The 14,919-nt window shown below is 38.0% G+C and overlaps 1 non-coding gene across 1 annotated transcript; it reads right to left on the reverse strand.

The window, feature by feature from the left end:
* Positions 1-5,675: 5,675 nt before the first annotated feature.
* Positions 5,676-5,782, reverse strand: LOC134364282 (U6 spliceosomal RNA). Its single transcript, XR_010021824.1, has one exon. It is a non-coding gene; the product is annotated as a U6 spliceosomal RNA (small nuclear RNA).
* Between the last annotated feature and the right edge of the window lie 9,137 nt (positions 5,783-14,919).

Here is a 14,919-nt window from a genome sequence, read left to right on the forward strand (position 1 = left end):
AGAAATTTCCTTTACTGAGCTTTATATATATGTATGCCAGTTTAAAAAATAAAAATAAAAAAATAAAATAAACATGATAGTACAAACAAGGAAAAAAAACAGCACAACTGTTTATTCAAAAGATCTTACCTACCAATTTGAACTTTGATCCTTTAGTTATACACTGATACAATAATAGTTTGTTTAAATAATTGTCTAGTAACCAATAAATTAATTTGAATAAAACCAAACCACCTGCAAAAGGTAAAATTTATTGGTTAGAGCAAGGTGTTGTAACACAAAGGTCAAGGGTTTAGATCCCTGTACCGGTCAGCCACCAGAAAAAAAAAAGTAAAACAAAAAGAAAAAAAGGTACAATTTAGGCAACTACTAACTTGTACCAATAATGTAACTGTATTTTCTTGATTCTTTTTCTAGATTTAAAACAATTAACAATTTTAAAAGAATACTACATTTCAGTTGTAATGACACTATTCAAATTCGGTCAAATATTTTATGTATGCACTAAAATTTGCACTTACCAAACCAAAACATCTCACCATGTGCAGTTTACATTCTATTTCACTGTTTTAATTTGTAAACACAAAGTTCAGGTGGCCATGCAGAATGGCAGAAATGAAGAAATTCAAATTCTGTTTTTTCATCTATATACTATATTATCATTATTTACATCAAATCTATTGTTTAAACACTAGTATGTGTAATAACATATACTAGTATATGTAATACGTAATAACACAAGGTTCGAAGATATGAATTGTGCCCAGAGTGAGCTCAGATCATTCTGAACCTTTATGAACTTACTCTTGGAGCCCAACTGTTTACATTGGAGTTCTCCTAATTAATTTCCATTTAAAGTACCCTGTTTATTAAAGGATAGCTAATAAAAATCTGTCGATTTGAAGCTATTAAAACTCTTAACAGTAACCGTGGGGATTCTTTAGACTTGATCTTAGCTAAAAGGCTGAGAAGCAATTAGCAATTCTTTACAACTTGGAGCAACAACAGATTTCTTTTTAGAGAAGGTTATTGCTTGCTTTAGTTAGAATTTCTGGCATATAGTGATAATGAAAATCAGACCAAATATTAGTCAATTTTAATCAGTCAAGTTTATTGCAAACAAATATCAATAATAAAATTTTAACCTGTTTTCTGTGTTGCACAATTAAGCCTGTTACTCACTCCAAAGTCTTTACCAAAGATTTAAGACCAACAATTGGAAAACAGAGAGTATGCACAGCTGGAGAATGTGGTCTACAAAATCTATGAAGCACACAGCACACACCTATCCAGCTCATGTTCTGCCCTTTGTGGTGAACTCTGCCTTTGCCCCTGATAGAAGAGGTGTCTACCATCAAGGGCTCTACTCAGTCCACGACATGCAGAGTAAGGACTTCTGGGATTGGCGATGGCTGTGGACTTGATGAGATGAACTCCGGGGGGAAGTGGGACACATGAGACTAACTCCTGTACTTCAGTACTAGCTCTCCTCCCACCCCCAATTTATGACCAGAGCTCTAGGTATGGGTATATGCACACACCACATTTTGTCATTTTATTATGTCTCCAAGTCTCTTTGGAATTAAGACATTTTAGTATATTTTAAAGTGAGTAAAAGAAGATGTGATGAAAACACATGTATCCAACTAAGGGCAGAGTCCCTGCCTCCCAGTCCTGCTGCCTTCACCAGCCACTAGCCCTGTGACTTTTCTAAGTCATCTAACTTCTCTAAAATGAAGTTTCTTCTCTATAAAATGCAGTTGATAAAACTATGGTGTTTAGTGGCAGTATAGTGGCTACCTGTAATAGGAGGGAGTGACAGAAGACATGAGGGGCACCTAAGGTGCTGGTTATAGTCTGTTTCTTGATCTGGATGTTAGTTATGTGTGTCAGTTCAATTTCTGAAAATCTGTTGTTATATACTTATGACTTCTTTACTTTTCTGTTTGTATGTTATACTTTAAATAAAACTTTGCTTAAAAAAAAAGTGAAGTCTGGCTGGTTAGCTCAATTGGGAGAACGTGGTGCTGGTAATACCAAGGTCAACGGGTTCAGATCTCTGTATTGGCCAGCCATCAAAAAGTGAAAAAAATAATAATGAAGTGAGTACAAGAAGTATGAAAGAGGAGCATTAAAGAAAATAACCATTGGGCCGAGCCCGTGGCGCACTTGGGAGAGTGCGGTGCTGGGAGCACCGCGACGCTCGCACCACGGGTTCGAATCCTATATAGGAATGGCCGGTGCACTCACTGGCTGAGTACCGGTCACGAAAAAAACATAAGAAAAAAAGAAAATAACCATAGAAGCAAGCAGATAAGGAGAGCAGAACAAAAAGAAAAAGGAGAAAATTATAAAATGGGAAGAAATGGTGGAGGACACAGATGAATCAGTGTAAGTTCCCTGCATTCACATTAACTGGCAACGTGAGAGGTGACTAAAGAGTCAGCAGCATCAAGAAAAATTCCACCAGGGATTTAAAAAAGTTACTTTGATTATCATTGAGAGTTGGGTGAAAGGTACATGGGAACTCTCAGTACTATTTTTGCAACTTTTTGTGAGTCAAACTACTTCAAAATAAAAAGTATATGCAAATGAAAAAAAAATCATAGCTCAGAAAGAAGCTACATTGAAAAACCCCACAGGCACATAATGTACTGGGACACCAAGGTCAAGGGTTCAGATCCCCACACCAGCCAGCTGCCAGAAGGAAAAAAAAAAAAAAAAAGAACCATAATATACCATAATGTAACATACTGTCAAATAAGAGTATAGTTTAAATGATCTGTTTAATCACACCGAAGAGAATAAATATACTTTTACACATATCTTGTGCCAACCAGTGTGGTAGGTGCTAGGGAAAAGACAAGGTCACTATCCTCAAGGAATTGTTGATCTAGTGGAGAAACAGACACATAAAATATAATACTATATGACCACTACTTCAAAGGAAATATGGACAAATTCTGCCAGTGGGCATTTGTTCATTTGGTTGCCCATCTTCCAAATACCCTCTCTATTTGAAGGTAATCAGGTCAACAAGAGGCACTATGTGACCCTGTCATTGTCTCCTGGCAACTAAAGTAAGCACAACTAGACGGTAGGCATGTGATTAAGTGCTTGGGACTCTGACTCTTGAGGGAATAGCCCAAAGCTATAGGGTCAGGTAGAAATATTCAAGGTAGCTAAAGCACAGTCAAAAGTCATTTGCACAGGGGGGAGTGTCCAAGGGCAGTGCATTCCACCAACCTAATGGCAAGAGCCCTGGGCTATGGTATAGCAGTGGTCCCCAATAGATCATTCCTATTGAAGGACCTTAGCTTGCTTCCTTTGCCTTGATTTTAGCCTCAGCCTGGCTCTCCAGCATTCCTGTATATTCTGTGAGCCACCTCAATAGAATAACTAGCTAACAATAAAAAGGAATGAACGACTATTACATACAACATGGTTGAATCTCAAAATATATGTTGAGTGAAAAAAAGCCAGAACAAAAGAGAACATACTATATTATTCCATTTGTACAAAGTTCTAAAATAGGCAAAACAAAAAAACCCAAATCTACAGTGATAGGGATCACGTCCATGGTTACCTGACAGAAGATGGCGGGGGGGGGGGGGGGTTGACCACAAAAGGACATGAGAAAACTTTTTGGGGTGATAGAAATTTCTATATACATCTTGATTGGAGTGGTAGTTACATGAGTGTATACGTTTTGTCAAAACTCATCAAACTGAATGCTTTCTGAGGGAATTTGGATGTATCGTCCTCCCAGAACTCATGTGGAAATCTGATCCCCAATGTGGTAGTGTTGGGAGCTTGTTTGAGTCATGGGGGCAGATCCCTCATGAATGGATTAATGCTCTCCCTGGGGGAGGAGGGTCTGAGTGAGTTCTCGCTCTATTAGTTCCCACAAGAGCTGGTTGTTTAAATGACCCTGGCACCTCCCTCCTGCTTTCTTTTACTTCCTCTCAGCCATATGATCTGCTTGTACCTGCCAGCTGCCAGCACTTTCCACCCCGAATAGAAGCAGCCTGAGGCCCGTGACAGATGCAGCTGTCCCAGAATCATAAGTCAAATAAACCTCTGTTCTTTATAAATTATCCAGTTTCAGGTAAAGCAACACAAAATGGACTAACACACTTTCAATGGGTTTATTTTATTGTATTAAATTATATCTCAACAAAATTGATTTTTAAAAGTTTGGAAAAGAGGAAAATATAGAGGTTTTAACAAGAGATATCTGGGAAAGAATAATAAATTGAAAACATTGGTATCTTCTGAGAGGGAAACTGTGTGACTGGGGAAGGGGGGAAGAATGTTCACTCTATTCCCCTTTGCACCTTTTAAATATTTTAATTTAGGTGAGTGTATTATCTTTTAAAAAATAATTTCATTTTTAAATTTATTTTTATTAGCATATTCATTGTTACAAATCATACTTATTCCTTCTTCCCTTTATCCAATCTCCTCCCTTTCCTTTCCCCCTCTATGTCTCCTCTTTATTAACCATAGATTTGTTCTCTCCATCTGATAGATTAGCTGTTCCTCTGTTTGTTTGTTGCCTAGATGATCTGTCCACTACTGAGACAGGTGTGATCAAGTCCTCCCCTAAAAAAAACCATCCCCCAGAGAATCAGCATGACTAATGACATCATCAACCATATGAAAGAGGCATAGGAGGTAATACCTTATTCATTCCTATTTAAATCTCCAGTGTGCCGGGTGCAGAAAACAGATCAGATTTTGAAGAATGCCAGTGAATTATCATAAGGTCAATTGGATTTTAACTTCACTTGCAGTTGATGTTGAAATGTGGTATACTTACTCAAGCAAATCAACGCAGATCCCAGCACCTGGCATACATCTGCTGATCTGAAAAATGCTATTTTTCTCCATCCCAATATTCAAAAAATACCAGAAACTATTTGCTTTAACCTATCGGAGATAGCAATATAGTGTCACAACTTTAACTTGGAGCTAAATTAACTATTTCCGGCAATAATTTAACGTTTAGGAACCTTGATCATCTCATCCACCTCCACAACATCACACTGATTTATGATATTACTGACTTCGTGTTAACACATCTTGGAGGTCAGGAAGTAATAAATATTCTGATAAGATACAGACGGTCCCTAATTTATTATGATTAGACTTCCAATATTTTGACTTTATGATTGTGCAAGCTATTACGCATTCACTAGAAACCATACTTTAAGTACCCATATAACCATTCTGTTTTTCAATTTCAGTACAGCGTTCAGAAAATTACACGAGATATTCTACACTTTATTATAAAATAAGCTTAGTGTTAGATGATTTGCCCAACTGTAGGCTAATAAGTGTTCTGAGCATGTTTAAGGTAGGCTAGGCTAAGCTATAATGTTCGGTAGGTTAGGTGTATTAAATGCATTTTCAACTTATGACATTTTCAATTTACAATGGGTTTATTGGGATGTAACCCCATCATAAGTCGAAGAGCATCTATATTAATATCCTCTTTATAAGATACCTGAATGCCAGTGGGTAGGAAATAAATACCATGAAAACAGGGCAATGTCCCCTCAGTTGTAACTGGCCATTCTTAGTCTACTTGCTATGGTATGTTGGAGCCAGTTTGTAACAGTTCATGAAAGCTTATTGCTTTTTTTTATTTAAAATTTTATTCTTTAATTAGCAAAAATATGGAATGCTTCATGAATTTGCATGTCATCCTTGCACCATGGCCATGCTAATCTTCTCTGTATCATTCCAATTTTAGTATATGTGCTGCCAAAGTGAGCACAGATTATTGTTAATTACTCAGAATTATAGTGAGAATATTATGACAATACTGACTGTATTCATTTCCTGTGTCTGCTGCAACAAATTGTCACAAACTTAATGCCTTAAATCATCACAAATTTATTTTCTTACATCTCTAGAAGTCAGAAGTCTACAATCATCAGGTCTGTATTCCTTCTGGAGGCCCTAGGGGAAAATTCACTTCATTGCCTTTTCCAGCTTCTAGAGGCTACCTGCACTCCTTGGCTGGTCTCTTCTTTCTCCATCTTCGAAGCCAGCAGCACAGCATCTTCAACCCTCTGTCTCTCTCTTTCTGACCTCTGCTACCATTGGCACATCTCCTTCAGTTATAAGGACACTTGTGATTACATTAAGCCTGCCTGGATAATCCAGGATAATTTTCCATTTCTAAATCCGTCATCAAATCTGCAAGCCCCCCAGATTTAAGGTAACATATCAACGTGTGGAATATACCAATATTTATAAAGCAAATGTATTTCAGAGCACCCCCAAAGCCCTACAGTTTCAGGTTTAGCCTAACTTCTTAAAAGTACATATAGATATGTTAACCTTGCAAAAGACAGGAAACTTTCCTCAGGCCAGGGTCTCTGATGTGGACTGGAAAGTTGTGGCACAGCAAGGTTGCTGGCTCAAGGACAGACAAGTTACTGATTGATATGTAAAGATACTGGGAAATTGCTGTAGGGAAAAACAGTGTTTGCTAAGATCAAGCTTTTGTTGGTGGATCGACTTAACGTTTTGCAAATTGCATTATGGGATGTCACTTTGCTTGTTTTACTGATGTTACCAGCCTCTGTTGTTAAACTTGTTAAACTATACTTAGCTAAAACTCCACCTATGTTCTTTTCCTGTTACTTCCTGGTCTGAAGAATAAATGCAGGGTGAGAACCCCAGTTCATGGTTAATTTCCCAAAAGGAAGGATGCCTCTCTTTTGAGGGTTCTGGGAGATTAACCCCTTTGGGGTCTCTCACTGCTCAGAAGAAATGGGCTTTGAGTAATCCTTTTTGTGGCTTCATCACCCAGGGGAAGAGAGGTGACAAATCCGTGTGATGCAAAGCAACATCAATAGATTTTGGAGATTAGGATGTGGACATTTTGGGGAGGAGGGGGGTCATTATTAGTCAGTCTACTAAAATGACTAATCTTTCAACTCTTACTGAGTACAGACTTGGCCTCAGAATCATTCCCAACACAAGCACTCCTTCTCAATAGGCCCAAGTTGGCATGGAACAGGAAATCTATATTACTATTCTTAAACTAACCAGTGCTAAATTTACTCATTCAACAGATATTTATAAGGCATTTATGGTGACCCATGTATTGTGCTGGACGAATGTTGATGGAAACAGACACAGACCCCGCCCTATGGACTTCGGAGTCTAGTGGAGGAAGAGAGCCACAAAACAGGTAAGCAAACTGCAATGGATGAAATGCTTATGTCCCCCCCAAATTCATATGTTGAAAAACTAACCCCCAAGGTAGTGGTATTAGGAAGTGGGGCCTTTGGGAGGTGATTCATGCTCTTATAAAAGAGGTTCCAGATAGCTAGCTAGCCCCTTCCACCATGTGAGAACACAGCAAGAAGTTGCCATCCACGAGTCAGAAAGTGGGCCCTCACCATACAATGAATCTACTGGCACCTTTGTCTTGAACTTCCCAGCCTCCAGAAACGTGAGAAATAAATTTCTGTTTTTTATAAGCCACGCAGTTTATGGTATTTTGTTAGAGCAGCCCCAAAAGACTAAGACACAAATAAACACTTAGAGTTAAAAATTAAGAGAAGTGCTGTGAAGAAAGTAAACAGGGTTCTTACAGAGAAGAGCAAGGAGTGTGGTCAGGGAAGCCCTTGTAAGACAGTGACACTCAAGCTGAGACCTGGAGGATGAGGAACCAGCACTGCAGAGTGGCTAAGAGTGTTGGCAGAGGGGACACATGTAGGAAAGCTCTAGGGCTGGACTAAATGCATACGTGGGGCAACATGGAGAGCGCGGGGTCAGAGAGGAGATGCTGTGGCACAGATTGCTCCCTTGAGGACTAGGGACAAATTCTCTGAATAAACAGACTCATTTTCCCACAGAGGACTTGCCAAGTTGGAATTGTACTCACCTATGGCCAGTTCCTCCCTGTCTCAACTTGGCCACTGCCCAAGCCCCACCCTTTGATTAGATCCATCTAGCAACAAGTACTGTTGGGAAAATAACCTTTGCTCTTATTCTTTACCTGCCCAGGCTGCTCTGCTTTGGCACTTGAATTTGGTCAGGGCCTTCCAATAGTCTGTTTTCCTGTGTAAGAAAAAAAAATTGGAGTGTAAAAAAATTCCTGTGTAAAAAAAAAAAAGTCTGTATTAGTTCAGAGGGATCTAACATTCTAGACAACTAGGTATTTATTTTATTTTAACAGAGCAACTGAGATCTACTCTGCCCAAGAATCTGTTACACATATTGACACTGCTTGGACTCACGGAGCTATAAGCACCTGTAAGCACAAAATTAAACAGATACTCTTTCACTGAATTAAAAATCTACACTGTTTTACCTGTCTGTTGAGTATTTGAAAATACTGTAGTACTGTAGCGGTATTTCTTTTCTTCTAGAGCTGCTGTTTCTTTTTTCATTCATAATTCTTTTTCTACTGATTAACATTGGCATTTTTCCTAAATGCCCCAACTTAACTAAGTTCTTTTTCACTGGAACCTACCATTTGTCTTCTATTTTTGTACTGTCTGCTTTCAAAGTAAGATGTTGACGTTATTACCATTATCACTTTTAGGACAAAATTCTTGAACAAAAAACCAAAAGACTAACAAAAGGCAGGGAGGGAGGGCAGAGCTGTTAATTTTGCAAATTACTACAATAGACCTGTTCCACGTGGCCACCAGGGGGAGTCTAAACTGTGAGGCTCTATTTTATCTGAGGAGCCTTTGCAGCTCTTTTCTTCAGGTGTAATCTTTACCTTTGACCTGCTCCAAACCCAATAATGTATATAATTTAGGGGACCAAATTACTTAAGGTAGCCCAGTCCTATTTTCCTGATATAGTGCAATGTATGGGGGCTTTTTCTGTTTATTTACTGCTTCACCGAAGAACTTGAGGCTAGTATAACAAAATGAGAGTTCTAAGCAGAAATGAGTTCCTGGGAATCCCAATTGTAACCACTACTTGTGTGCAGAGAAGCCCCAGTAAGTTCTGTAGCACAAAAACAAACAAACAAAAAAAAAAAAAAAAAGGTGAACTCAGCTTTTCATACAGATGTGTGCTTCTGTTACAATTCAAGTAGATCATTCTCAAAGGTGGGTGGAAAGACAATGTAGGGACCCTGCATATTGAAAAGATTCCTCAGCCATGTTACAAGCAACACTACAGCCATAAAGCAAGAAATCCAACACAATCTGAGTGCTACCCACCCATTTCACAGATAAGGACTTTTTTTTTTTCTTTTTGGTGGGTGGCCTTGACCTTGGTGTTAGGACACCACACTCTAACTGAGCTAAACAAACCAGCCCTTTTTTTTTCAGATCCACATTTTTAACAGATATCAATAGCAAGTACCATGATATGTATATTATACCCAATGGCATTTAATACTTAAATCAAAATAATAATACATGATTACATGCATTTTGATCTCTACATTTATATAATAAAAATAATCACACTTTTGTCAATTATAACTCTTTTACATTGCTTGGGTCTAGTGTCACAGTCAACACATTTAGAAAGACCAGAGGGGAAAAAAAGAGAAAGCAGGGAATTTAATATATCTTAGCTTTTCATACTGAGTAGCTAAATGGTAACTCTGCTTGTCTAGGCTAAAATAGAACAGATTAGTATTAATTCCTCAAGGCCCTGAATACCTTATTTTTCAACGCATATATCTACAAATATTTCTCCCCGTATCCCTGTGATTCTCAATCCTGGCTGCACATCAAAAAAGAAGTTGTTCAGCCCTGCCTTCTACAATTCAGATTCAATGGGGAGGAGATTAGGGCTCAGACACCTGACTTTTCAGGCTGTCCAGTTAGCTCAGTTTGTTAGAGTGCGGTGTTAGTATATAAGGTTACCAAGGTCACTGGCCAGCTGCCAACAACAGCAAAAAAGAAAAGACATCTGAATTTTTAAAAAGCCATAGATCAGTTTTTTAAAAACGCCATAGAGATGAGTTTGATTCATAGTCAGACCTGAGAGATGATGATGTGGCCTTTGCAGTAGGCACACTGAACTACTTGCAAACTCTGAGAAACCCTCAACCTTCCCAGCTCCATGTGTCCAAGCCCAGCCCACTTCTTTCACTAAGCATTTCCAACCTCCTGAAGCCCTTTGTTCTTCTCTAATATGGTTATTGTCATCTGCCTTGCACTAGTGGGGTTTACATACCTGTATTACCTCTCCTAGTAGACTAAGAACTCTTTGGAAGCAAGGCTGCAACTTACTTATTTTTGCACCCTCTACAATATCCTGAAAATATTAGGTGGCCAAAAAAATATTTGTCTTAAATGTAATGTGGTATCATAAATTGGATCCTGGAATAGAAAAAGGAGGTTAGTGAAAAAAAGTAGTGAACTTTGAATAAATCGTGCAGTTTACGAATGTACTAATGTGAATTTCTTATTTTTGACAAATATGTCATGGTTATGTAAGGTTTTGTTATTAGGGGAAGATGGATGGAGATATGAGATAGGCTGACCCCCACTCTCATAACATATACAGTTCGCTTCTGTGAAACTGCTTGCTGTGTGACAAGGTAAATTAATTAAGTTTAAATAGTGTTTGAATTGCTTAAAAATGCTATTGTTTAAAAATCCCCCTCGGCTCTTTAGCCCCGCCCCCTTGGTAGAAGTTAAAAGCTAAATATTAGCCTGCCTTTGCTATTTAATATTAGCCTGCCTTTGCTATTTCCCGCCTGTGCTGTCCCTGACTGATAACACCAAGAGCTGTATCTGGATGTATCTAGACAACCTAAGGAGGAAATCGCTCTGTGAAAGATTTTTGCTGTCCCTAAGTGATTAACTGGCTTCTTTCAGCTTCTGTTATCAGCTTGTGCTAGGCCTCCCCAAACCCCCTCCTCATGCCAGGAGGGTATGTATGTATGTGTGTAACTATATGATAACTATAAATGTGTGACTATATGATTTTTTGCCTGTGTGACTATGGGCCTTTAAAAGACCCCTTAAACTTAAACTCAGGGTTGCTTCCTTCCAAGGCTTTCTTGGAGGAACAGTCACCGGCCAGCCAATAAAAACCCCCTTTTAAATTCTCAATTGGGTATTTTCTATGTGGCAGCCTCACAACAGACACAGAAACTCTAGACTATCTACACAGTTCTTCTAAAAGTATTCCAAAATAAAAAGTTTCCTTACAGCCAAAAAAAAGTCCTTACTCAGTAAACATCAAAATTTTTATCTAAATCTTTCCCAGCAAAAGATATTTCAATAAATTGTTAAACTCAAAAAAAGGAGTTTATATACATGTAAAATATAAAATACAGTTAACTGAAAGAATATACATCAAAATGTTAAAATTATCTATTTGGGTGATGAGATTATAGATGATGTTCATTTCCTGATTTCCTTTCTTTTAAAAATTTTCTATAATAAACAGGTGTTATTTTGGTAGTAAAAATAATAAATTAAAATTTAATGTTTTCTAATGTGATAACGCTAGACAAGTCCCATATCATGACCAGTTACAATGCACAGTTCCAGACTTTTTCCAAAGACGTATTAAATAAAGCTTTTTAGGAACTGCTCCACTTAGTGGCATTAATTCCCATTCTAAGCAGAGGTTAAGGAAGAAAGATTCAATCTCCACTGGGTTCTAAACAAAGAGCTGGTTCAGAAAGCCCAAAGAAGGCTCTCATGAGATGAACCTACTTTAGAGGAACCAAGTCTACACTGGCCACAAACCACCCACATTTTGTGTATGTGAGTGCTAAGATATACATAACATAAAACTAATCTCCTTTTTTAATTTTTCTTTTTTTGGCAGCTGGCCGGTACCTGTGATCTCGTGACCTTGGTGTTATAAGGCTGTACTTTAACCAACTGAGCTAACCGGCCAGACCAAAACTTATTATTTTTAAGTGTATTATTCAATCAGGGATATTAAGTAAGTACATTCACAATGTTGTGCAACCTGTACCACTCTCCACCTCCAGAATTTTTCATGATCCCAAATAGAAACTCTGTACTTATTAAACAATAACTCCTATTTCTCCTGCCCCTGGCAACACTGTTACTTTCTAGCTCCATGAATTTGACTACTCCAGGTAACTCACATAAGTGGAATCACACAATATTTGTCCTTTTGTGTTTGGCTTATTTAATTTAGCATAACACCTTCAAGGTTCATCCATGTTATAGCATGTGTCAAGATTTTATTCCTTTTTATGGATGTATAATATTTCATTGTATGTATACACCACATTTTATCCATTCATCTGTAATTGGACACAGGTTGTTTCTACCTTTTGCTACTGTGAATAATGCTGCTGTGAACATTGGTGTATGAGTATCTGTTCAAGACCTGGCTCTTAATTCTTTTGAGTATATACCTAGGATTGGAATTGCTGCGTAATAGGCTAATTGTATGTTTAACTTTTTGAGGAACTACCAAACTGTTTCTCAAAGTGACTGTACATTCTACCACCAGCAATATGTGTGGGTTCCAATTTATCTACATCCTTCCCAACACTTGTTATTTTCCGTGTTTTTTTTTTCAGTAGTCATCCCAAAGGGTTTTATACGTTGTGTATATCTTTAGCAAGTACACTACGAACAAACAATTACACTTGTTAAGATTTGTCACACTAATTAATATTTGCCGAAGGCAGTTGAAATGCAAAGTTTGCTCTTTTTACCATCCCCTCCCCCTCCCAGGACACCTCCTAAACACTTTGCATAAGAAAACAGGATTGGAACTAGACAGCCTCGGAAAAGCATGACTAGCGAGAGCAGAGCGTTCTCAGGGAAATGCTGGGCAGCAAGCACAAAGCCTAGAGAAAATCGCAGAGCCAAAGGGGCACAAGAAAGAGATAAGAAGAGAAAAAATTTAAAAACACAGATTAATGGATTCAGGGGGAGGGAGCAAAAGACCAAAAATTCAAAGGAGATTTTACACAAACAGAAATATCACCAACTGTCACTCACTCGGAGAAAGCCTGACTCCAGAAAAGCCAGTTTGGCAGCTTAGAAAGAGGAGAGGGTAAAAGTCAAAGCTTCTGATTTGAGCATTAAAAACATATCTGGACATGACCCTTTTGCATTTTGATTTTTTTGGTTACTTTGCTAATCCCCACCCTGCTTTAAGTGACTTTGGAAATTAACCCGGGCATTATATAATCACAAAATTATTCAGGCATCTACACTGAAACTCCTTTTGCTAGCTTTTGAAAATAGATGTCTGGGTGTGTGCGAGCAGGGAATTACCAAACTTGCTTGTCTCACATGCCTTTCTACCCCACAAAGCTTTTGTGGATCACCAACATTCTTTAAATTTTAAAAGAATAAAAACTATTCGTTTCGTACTTTTTTTTTGCTAAAATCATTAGCTTTTAATAGAAACCTATTTTAACGCTAAATAATTAAATCAGGCTCCAAATAAAAAATTTAGAAATTATACATGTTCTATATTTTGTTGCTAAAATGAACTCGTATTTCTAAAGATGAATTTCCTTCATTACACCTTAGCTTGGTAGTCTAAAGAGAGATTTCTTTTTAATCTTAAAATTAAAAACACTGTGAAAGGGCCGACCCTGCGGCGCACTCGGGAGAGTGCGGCGCTGGGAGCGCGGCAGTGCTCCCGCCGCGGGTTCGGATCCTATATAGGGATGGCCGGTTCGCTCGCTGGCTGAGCGCGGTGCGGCCGGTCACAAAAAGACAAAAAAAACAAAACAAACAAAAAAAAACACTGTGAAAAATATTCTTCCTGAAAAATATTTTAAGTTCTCTTGAAATATTTTTTCATAGAAAAAAAAGTATTCTAAATGGAACTTGGATCCATTATACTACTCTCCCAAACTAATGTCATTTGTAGGCATGACTCACTGGGTATCTTTGGAGACCTTGGGTAAACCTAGTGTGCTCAGGGACATAGTATAAGTGATTTAGTAAGACAAAATGTCCTTAGGAGTCAGCACTGGGTGATATTGTTTATACTTAAAGTGACAAATAAGGCATAAGCAGGAATTTCAGGCTGAAATTTTAAGGACTCAAGTAGGGATTATCTCAACTATTACTGTATGACATTTCAAGAACATATTTATTTGCAACCCATTCTCTTTCTCTTCATCTCTGCGAAAGCTCCTTTTCTACACCTATCAACTAATTTCTAAATACCAGAGAATCAATCAAGCATTATTGAGCCTTTTTTGTGAATACCGCATTGGCAGGTATCATGAGAGAGAGAAATGAGGTAAAGTATAATTCTTGGTCTTTAGAAAGATGACCTTTTTTTTGGAAGATTTTACAATATACTCTCCTTAAAAGAGCTATGTTCGAGTATATATGTTTTGCCCTCTGTTTTGTTTTTTTTTCCTCAATTTTATTTATGTTTATTTTTGTGGGGTACAGTGTGTTGTTTCAATATATGCATATACGGCTCAGTGATTCATTTAGGGTAGAGAGCATAGTTTTGTGCTCGTTAATCCACCCTTTCTCCTCCTCCCCCTATCCCCCCCAGCCTCTGGTAATTGTTATTCCACTCTCTACTTTTATGACAGCCCATGCGGTATTTGTCTTTCTGTGCTTGACTTATTTTGATTTCTCATTATTTGTTTTTAGTATGTGTCTTATAAGTTTTTGTGTTTTGGTTACCATGAGGCTTACAAAAAACGTGTTATAACTATAACAGATTATTTCACTAATAACTTAATTTTGATATCTAAGAAAAAAGAAAGAACCAAAACCAACTCTACACTTTACATCATTCCCCCAACTTGTGACATTTTGTTGTTTCTAACAGATCTGCAACATAACCAGTGCCACTTTAGACAAGCCCAAGTACAAAAAAGCGCTGCACACCTCCTCCCCTCCCCTCCCCTTCCCTTTAGGAGAAGCCTCCTGACTTAAACAGAAACCCCTTTTGCTTCTGCAAGGACGCAGTTCTCCACCCCGATCCACA

Source organism: Cynocephalus volans, chromosome 15 (genome assembly GCF_027409185.1).
Source record: "Cynocephalus volans isolate mCynVol1 chromosome 15, mCynVol1.pri, whole genome shotgun sequence".
NCBI lineage: Eukaryota > Metazoa > Chordata > Mammalia > Dermoptera > Cynocephalidae > Cynocephalus > Cynocephalus volans.